We start from the raw sequence: 8,405 nt of genomic DNA, 5'->3' as shown, positions 1-8,405 counted from the left end.
TAGTTTTGTTTTTCATGTCAAAAGCTATTCTCACTGTTCATCAATACTCAAAAAATTTCTTCCTCCTTTGAACAGATAGCTATCTCAAGTTAACTAAAGCAAAGATCATGGACTCTTTTCTTCTAGCAAACTAAACTTTTTAATATATGTATGAACACAGAATCACACAATTTAAAAACAATTATTTACATTAAAACCTTTAGTTATACTTAGGAATGAAAAATGAACTGAGATAAATTCTTTATGTATACTGAACTAGGAATATTTAATGTCAATTTTCTTTTTATGACTTTCTTATGATTTTATTACTTTTAACATTACTTCAGAGTAGTTTTAAATTTACAAAACAAAACTTGTGGGCCAGTGCCGTGGCTCATTTGGCTAATCCTCCACCTGCGGCACCGGCATCCCATATGGGCCCCTGGTTCTAGTCCCAGTTGCTCCTCTTCCAGTCCAGCTCTCTGCTGTGGCCCCAGAGGGCAGTGGAGGATGGCCGAAGTGCTTGGGCCCTGCACCTGCATGGGAGACCAGGAGGGAGCACCTGGCTCCCGGCTTCGAATCAGCGCGGTGCGCCGGCCACAGCACAGGCCATAGAGGCCATTTGGGGGGTGAACCAACGGAAGGAAGACTTTTCTCTCTGTCTCTCTCTCTCTCTTACTGTCTAACTCTACCTGTCAAATAAAATAAAATAAAATAAAATAAAATAAAATAAAAAGAAAACAAAACTTGTGAGGTACTAGTGTAAGGTTCCCATAAATACCTCATTCCATTTGCCCAATTAACTTCTATGTTAAGTTTTTAATAATATGAAAAGAACAGATTCACATATTTCATGGATACAATTCTAAGTCTTCTGAAAGTAAAGGCACTTAAGTTATTTCAAAAATCACCACTCATCTTCACAACAATGTGAATGCTTGGCTAAACACAATGTAAACACTCCTTATGTAAATCAACATAGATGGGCATGCAAAGCTATCATTTCATAAATTCTATTTCATGGGATTACTTATAGCACAAATTTTTTTATGCTGCTGTTTTTTTTTTAATAGTGTAACTATTTTGATGATCATTATTTCTCTGGAACTACCAAAATAAACAAGTTCCTAACTTTATGGAAAATGTGGTATATTTATGTGTTTACAAAAACTAGGTTTTAAGATGACTAGGGTAAATATAAATATTTATAAATAAAATGCTGGAGATGGGAAAAGTCTGTTGGGAGATACAACACATCTGCCTTTGAAAAGTATAAATGGCTTAGAAGTAGAAACCAAGTTTGCTTCATGATTACAAAGGGTAAAATTAGTGAAGAGTTAATGGGAAAGATAAATTTCTAGCAATCAAAGCTCAGGAGCGGGTTGATGGCTCAAGACAATGTTTATAGTGAACTGGGGTTGCTCAAGCTGTGCCAGGTGATAACACAGTAGGGATGTCATGTCAATTATTTAAGGATGTTAAGCTTCCTTCCAAGAGTCTGAGCAATGATTTTTAGAGTCCTCAAAGCTGAGAGCCACCCAAGATAAAATACCTAATACAAGAAAGAGGGCCAAAAATATAAAGGGCCTAAATGATGCTCACAGAAAAATTAGTCATAGACAATCTTTGAAGATATTCACTGAACCATTGCAAAAGAAAAAGTCAAAATTATCTATGACAAAACCAGATTCTAAATAGTGGTACATGACAAAAAGTGGTGAAAGTAAGGCGTAGAAGAGAAACCGTGAGGTATCAGAAAGGGGTCCTGCCAGGAACTAAAAAAACTGAAACAGAAATGAAAAGCATCAATAAGAGGGGCAACAGGGAAAGAAAATCTGTCAGATATAAAGCTACACGATATTGCAGGAATGGCTCTCCAGCTCCTGAAAATTCAGTGGGATTTGCCATTGCAGAAGGAAATAGGAACATCTCTGAATGAATGGCATCCAGGAGACACAAAGGAAGGCAAGGGGCATTGAATGGGTACAGATGCCCATCCCTGCGGTGGGAGCACTGTTAACTCATCGGTCCCCACTTCTACTCTACCCAGGATGGGAAAATCCTCTTTTCTTAGTAATGAAAATGAAACTGAGGCCGGGACAGGTGATCCCAGGCCACACCGCCAGTAATTGGTTTCTGGGACTTTAAGTCCCACAACTCTTTGTCTTCCCATTTCATCACGCTAGCAAAATGTGCTCAAGCATGAGCGATAAAGAAAAGTGACAAGTGATGCGGGAGCCAGGACTCAGGTGGCAAAAGGAGGAACAAAGAGGCAGATGTGGAGGGTTGTTCAGGAGATGCTGCTGGTGTCCCAGAGCCTCAACCTGTCAGCCCACTGGAACTGAGCCAGAAACCCAGGAACCAGAGACACATCAAACACAAAAGCAGGCGAGAGATTCAAAAAGCAAGGTTTGTCTCATAAAAAAGAAGCCCAGACAGAATTTTCCCAAAATCTGAGTTCTACAGTCTTGTCTTTAATGCTCCCTTCTTCTTGACTAGAACTTTCCATTTCTCAAACTGAGGGAGGCCTTTCACTGCTCGGAGCGTCTTCCTCTCCCCGCATCTCAGCATTGAGCCTGTGGTTAGCAGCCACCAAAGGTCAAGCTGTATCAGGAGGTAGGAGTCGAAATGAAAAGACTCGGAGATTCGAAATAGATGTCACCACCTTGCTTCTTGCCTTCAAATAATTCAAGCTTCATTTTCTCGCAGAAGCCAGGAACTTCCTCACAGTGAGTGAAGAAGGAAAGACAAAGTGAGCCAGACAGGACAGCCACCTGCCTCGGGCAGGGTTCTTTGGAGGGGCAAAACCAACAGGATATTTAGAAACAGAGATCAGAAAAGAGATTTAGCACGGAACCTGACTCGATGACTATGGAGGCTGACAAATCCCACAGTGGTCTGACTGCAAACTGGAGACCCAGAAGAGCCAGCAGCCTGACTCAGTCCAAGTCAAAGGCCTTCGAAACAAGGAAGCTGATGGCGGAATTTCAGTCTGAGGCCAAAAACCTAAAATCCTGGAAGTTCTTATGTCCAAAAGCACGAGAGGAGGAGTGCCCCATTTCCAGGAGAAACAGCAGAGGAATTTTCTTTTCTGGTGTCTTTTTGCTGCGTCTGGGCCCCCAGCTCCTTGGGCAGTACATGCCTACACTGCAGGTGGATCTTCTCCATGCAGTTCTCTGATCAGGCACCAATTTCCCCTGGAAACACCTTCAAGAGGCATGGCTGGGGTAGGCCAGCCTTCCAATCAAATGAAAAACATCCTGAGTTTCCCTTTCAATAGAAAAGAAATGGGCTCAGTGCCAACAGAAGCACTGGGAATAAACAACGACTTAGCAGCCATCTGAGTGTCCCCTCACATTAACACCCACATCACCGGGGCCGGCGCTATGGGTAGTGGGTTAAGCTGCCACCCGCAGCACCAGAATCCCATATGGGTGATGGTTTTGGTGTCCCGGTGGCTCCGTTTCCCATCAAGATCCCTGCTAGTGCTCCTGAAAAAGCAGCAGAAGATGGCTGAAGTCCTTGGGCCCCTGTACTCATGTGGGAAACCCCGAAGAGGCTCCTGGCTCCTGGCTTCAGATTGGTACAGCTCTGGCCCTTCAGGCCATTTGGGGAGTGAACCAGCAAAAGGAGGATCTCTCTCTCCTCTCTCTCTCTCTCTCTCTCTCTCTCTCTCTCTTCCTCTCCCTCTCACCCCCCTTTCTGTATGTGTCTGTGTCTGTGTGTATGTGTCTATCTGTCTGTCCCTCTCTCTGTAACTCTTTCAAATAAATAAAATAAATCTTAGAAAAAAATAAAAACACCCACATCAGCCACCACACTGTCTCACAGGTCACCCCCCAGTATGGTCAGTTTCCTATCAACTTGGCAGCCCTATTTCTAGAAGCCCTTTTTACATTTGGACAAAAGCCTAGTTTAACTGTTTTCCAAATGAAAGCATAAGAATGATGTCTTAAAGCTAAATAATTTGCAAGAATATGCTATGTAAGATACTGTGGAAGAACATGATAATTACCACAAATACACTATAATTATGTTCTCAGAAATAGATCTATTCACAGAAGTCATTCATATATGTGATTATGCATGATAGCAAAATAAATAGGCATTTGCAAGGTTTTCAATATGCAAATGCTATTTTTTACCAGGCCAAATACTTTATCAAATGGAATTAAACATCTCAAAGGAAGCAGGCTTCTCTTATTTCTCTATCTTGTAGCAAACACAACTGTTTCCATATGTGTGAAACAGTCTCTTCATTTATTGCACTACACTACTGATAATAACTAGACTCACTTTCTTTGGATTTTGTTTTTAAGGATGAAATTTTTCATATTCTATATTTAGATACAGATTAAAACTCATTTAAAGTATTTTTGTTACAGTAGAAGAAGGGAAGAGAAGGAAAAAAAGGAAGAGGGAAAGAGGTAGGCAGGGAAGAAGGATAGCATCAGTCATTAGATTCTGGGTTGTTTCTCCAGAGAGTCAAAATATGATTTATTCTCAACATGCAATGAACATGATCCTTTCATATTCTTGACACAAGTTTGCAGGGCCAGCATTGTGGAGCTCAGGTTAAGCTGACATGCAAGGCCGACATTGCATGTGGGAGCACTAGTTCAGCTCTCAGCTGCTTTATTTCAGATCCAGCTCCCTGCTAATGCATCTGGAAAGGCAGTAAAAGGTTGGCCAAGTGCTTGGGCCCCTGCCACCCAGATGGAGTTCCAGGCTCCTGGCTTCGGCTTGGACCAACCCCAGCTGTTGGGGTCATTTGGGGAATGAACCAGTAGGTGGAAGATGTCTCTCTGCCTCTCCCTCCCTCTCTCCCTGTCACTCTGCCTATCAAATAAATAAAATAATCTTTTCTATAACAAAATGTTTTTCATGAGATATTAATCATGAACCAATAATACATTTAAACTACTTTTTTAAAAATTACACTCAAAGAATTCATAGGTCACATATATCTAGTAACAAAATATCTAGTTGTATAACAAAATGGTTTTTTCAAAGATTTATTTTTATTTATTTGAAAGGCAGAGTTACAGAGAGAGAGAGGGAGAGATGGAGAGAGAAATCTTCTGTCCACTGGCTCACTCCCCAAATGGCCACAACAGCCAAGGCTGAGCCAGACCAAAGCCAGAAACCCAAAGTTTCTTCCATGTCTCCTACGTGGGTGTAGGAACTCAAGCACTTGGGCCATCTTCCTCTGTTTCCAGTGTGCATAGCAGGGAGCTGAATCGGAAGCGGAGCAGCCGAGACTTGGACTGCCACAACACCGGCCCCAATAAAATGTTTTTAGAGCTTACCACAATAAATAATTTCAAAAAACAAAGAACAAAGCATTAGCTAAGTCATTTGATAGCACAGGACACTATATACTTATTTATGCAACACAGCAAGCAGATTTTTGTGCCACAAACACACCGAAAAATATTCAAATCAAACCTAAAATTCAGGGAATGTGTATCCATAAAGTTTTAGTTAATTGAGGCCTAATTTTATAAGAAAAAGGGGTCTTTGAGCATCAAATATTGTTTATAAAAATGCTCTCTTAATATTCCTAGTATATTTTTCTACTTCAGCAAAGGTTTTCTTTGATAATTCAGAATCCTACTGCTCGTTTGTCAAGTTTATGAACAAGATGCGGTGCTGGCACACCAAGTTCTAGTCCCGGTAGGGGCTCCGGATTCTGTCCTGGTTGCCCCTATTCCAGGCCAGCTCTCTGCTGTGGCCAGGGAGTGCAGTGGAGGATGGCCCAAGTGCTTGGGCCCTGCACCGCATGGGAGACCAGGATAAGCACCTGGCTCCTGCCTTCAGATCAGCGTGGTGCACCAGCCGCAGCGCGCCGACCATGGCGGCCATTGGAGGGTGAACCAACGGCAAAAGGAAGACCTCTCTCTCTGTCTCTCTCTCTCTCACTGTCCACTCTGCCTGTCAAAAATTAAAAAAATAAAAATAAAAAAGATCCGGTAATTTCTTAATCTTAACTGTGGATGCCACCCTTCATATGCTAATTCATTTGCATTTTCTTATATATTTGTTCCAATGAACCAATCTGAGACTTTCTTTATGAATAATTTTAAGCAATTGTTTATTGAAAACCTACCACATTTCCAGCTCCAGAAAGGACCAGGGACAACATCACTGTCTCCAGGGAGCTAACCATTTAGTTTATGGCACTGTGCATCCTCCTATCATCTTTCAAGATTTTGTAGATATAGAATTCATTTGGAAGGGAAAATAAAGCCCTTTGCTTGTGTGTGTCATTCTCTGGATTCTCCTAAGGGATATTTTGTGATCTGTACATTGACAAGAGCTGTACTTTGCTTTTTCTTACTGCCTTTGCTATGAGTCAAATCTTTTGTTTTCTCTTTCAGTCCTTCCAACAAACCTCCTGCAGTGTGATCTATTCAATTGGCTTTCTCTGTGAAATTTTGTGATAGCTTTCTGTCCCTCTCCATTGTTATTCTTTGTTCGTTTCCTCCCTGCCAGAGGGCTTCCCACTTTCCTGGTTCCTTATTCATTTGGGCTACCAATCTTAGTGCTTTCTTAAAAATTAGATCCTCAACAAGTGTAACTCATTAGCTTTCTCTTGAACTTTGTTGTGAACTTCCTATCTTCTCTGCAACATTGCTATTTAGAAACATTATCCTCAAAAGCACACTGCTTTCTTGAGGAACTGTGTTTACAATGGTGTATTTCAAAGAGATTGACAAAGGAATGCAACATTTAGCAAAGGCTGCTTCTATAATGTTGATTCCCACCATGACAGCTAATAGATTCTACAAGATCACCATTAACATCAATTCACACATGTGAGGGTTAGATCAAAAGTTTAATTTCTGGTTCCTTTGTATCAAACTGAAATTTATAAGACACATGAAGTTTTAAAATTTAAAGACAACCTAATTAATAAGAAGGTAAAATAGCTAACTATTCATTGATAATGTCTATCATCTTCATCATAAATTGTATTCTTACTTAAAACTCAAGTAATTTCATTCTGCATGTCAGATGCTATCAAGAAAACTATGATTTATGATCCATAATCCTTTTACATTTTTGGCTCAAAGACGAATATGTAAGATTCAGTAAAATTTAATTTCCCAAATGTTCTCAGAAGAACTTATCAGAAGTATCCTCCAAATGGATCACCTACTTGTGTTGTGAGACAGCAATCAAAGCTTATGATCATTTTTGGTGGTCATACCCTCAATTAATAAGCATTCCCTTTTGACAACAGTGTGTGTCTAAAGGGAGAAAAGAAGGGACCGCATTGTGGCATAGTAGATTACGCCTCCACCTGCAGTGCGGGCATCCCATATGGGCTGCTCCACTTCTGATCCAGCTCTCCGCTGATGGCCTAGGAAAGCAGTGGAAGATGGTGCAAGTACTTGGACCCATGCACCCATGTGGGAGACCCAGAAGAAGCTCTTGGCTCCTGGCTTCGGATTGGTCCAGTTCCAACTGTTGCGGACACTTGTGGGTAAACCAGCAGGTGGAAGACCTCTTCTCTGTCTCTCCCTTTCTCTTTCAATGACTCTGCCTCTCAAATAAATAAATAGAGGGAGAAAAAAGTCACCTTTCATTATTTCATTGACTTGGTGTTTTCAGTCTGTTAAATGATTTCAACTTTACAGAGACAAAAATATCAACATTTATTGTGAAAGGTAATCATATGCATTTGATAACAGATACTAACAGCTTCCAACACAATCTCCAGGAATAACTCACCGCTCTGAACCATGATTTGGAAAAACATTTCCTGTAGTTGGTACAGGGTTTTTTCCTATTGCACAACTGGTAATAATTGCATGTGTTGCTGCAGGAATTTAAATTCTTCTGCCACAAACTTTAAGACTGCTGTGAAAAACATACTTTCAGGAACACTGTGTACTTTCTATAACAGCTGTGGGTCCGATGTCAGCATGACCTTAAAGGAAGTCTTTGACATGGTGGAGTGGGCCTGCACCACCATCCCACGCCAACTCCACCCAGAAGCCCCACTCCCTCTGTCATCTGAAATAAACAACTTTTAAAAGAAGCAGATTGGCTCCTTCAAGGCCACACTAAGTCCTATGCAAACATCTTGATGTGCATATATGCACAACACACACACACACGCGCGCGCACACACATGCACATTTTCTCTCGCTCATTCTCAGGGGAAATTCAGCGCAGCCTTCACTAGCTATCCATTATATTTTAATGGTATGTGATTGAAACATAAAATTACCGTTGTATAAAGTCTCTAACAGACATTGTAAGCTTCAGGAGAATGGCCTTGCGATCTCTTCGCGCAGATTTTACCTCTGCTGACTCTGTCAAAGCATAACATGTGACTTCCAGAATGGAATGTTATTTATAGCAGAATGAAAAGGACTGTGTAATCATCACAGTGCTGGAAGCTATGAATTTTGTAC

At 41.0% G+C, this 8,405-nt stretch overlaps 1 pseudogene; it reads right to left on the bottom strand.

Moving 5' to 3' along the window:
• Positions 1–7,679: 7,679 nt before the first annotated feature.
• LOC133758367 (ubiquitin-fold modifier 1-like) lies at positions 7,680–7,936 on the bottom strand (annotated as a pseudogene).
• Between the last annotated feature and the right edge of the window lie 469 nt (positions 7,937–8,405).

The sequence above is a fragment of the Lepus europaeus genome, chromosome 4 (genome assembly GCF_033115175.1).
Source record: "Lepus europaeus isolate LE1 chromosome 4, mLepTim1.pri, whole genome shotgun sequence".
Lineage (NCBI taxonomy): Eukaryota > Metazoa > Chordata > Mammalia > Lagomorpha > Leporidae > Lepus > Lepus europaeus.
This window is presented reverse-complemented; position numbering and strand designations above follow the sequence as displayed.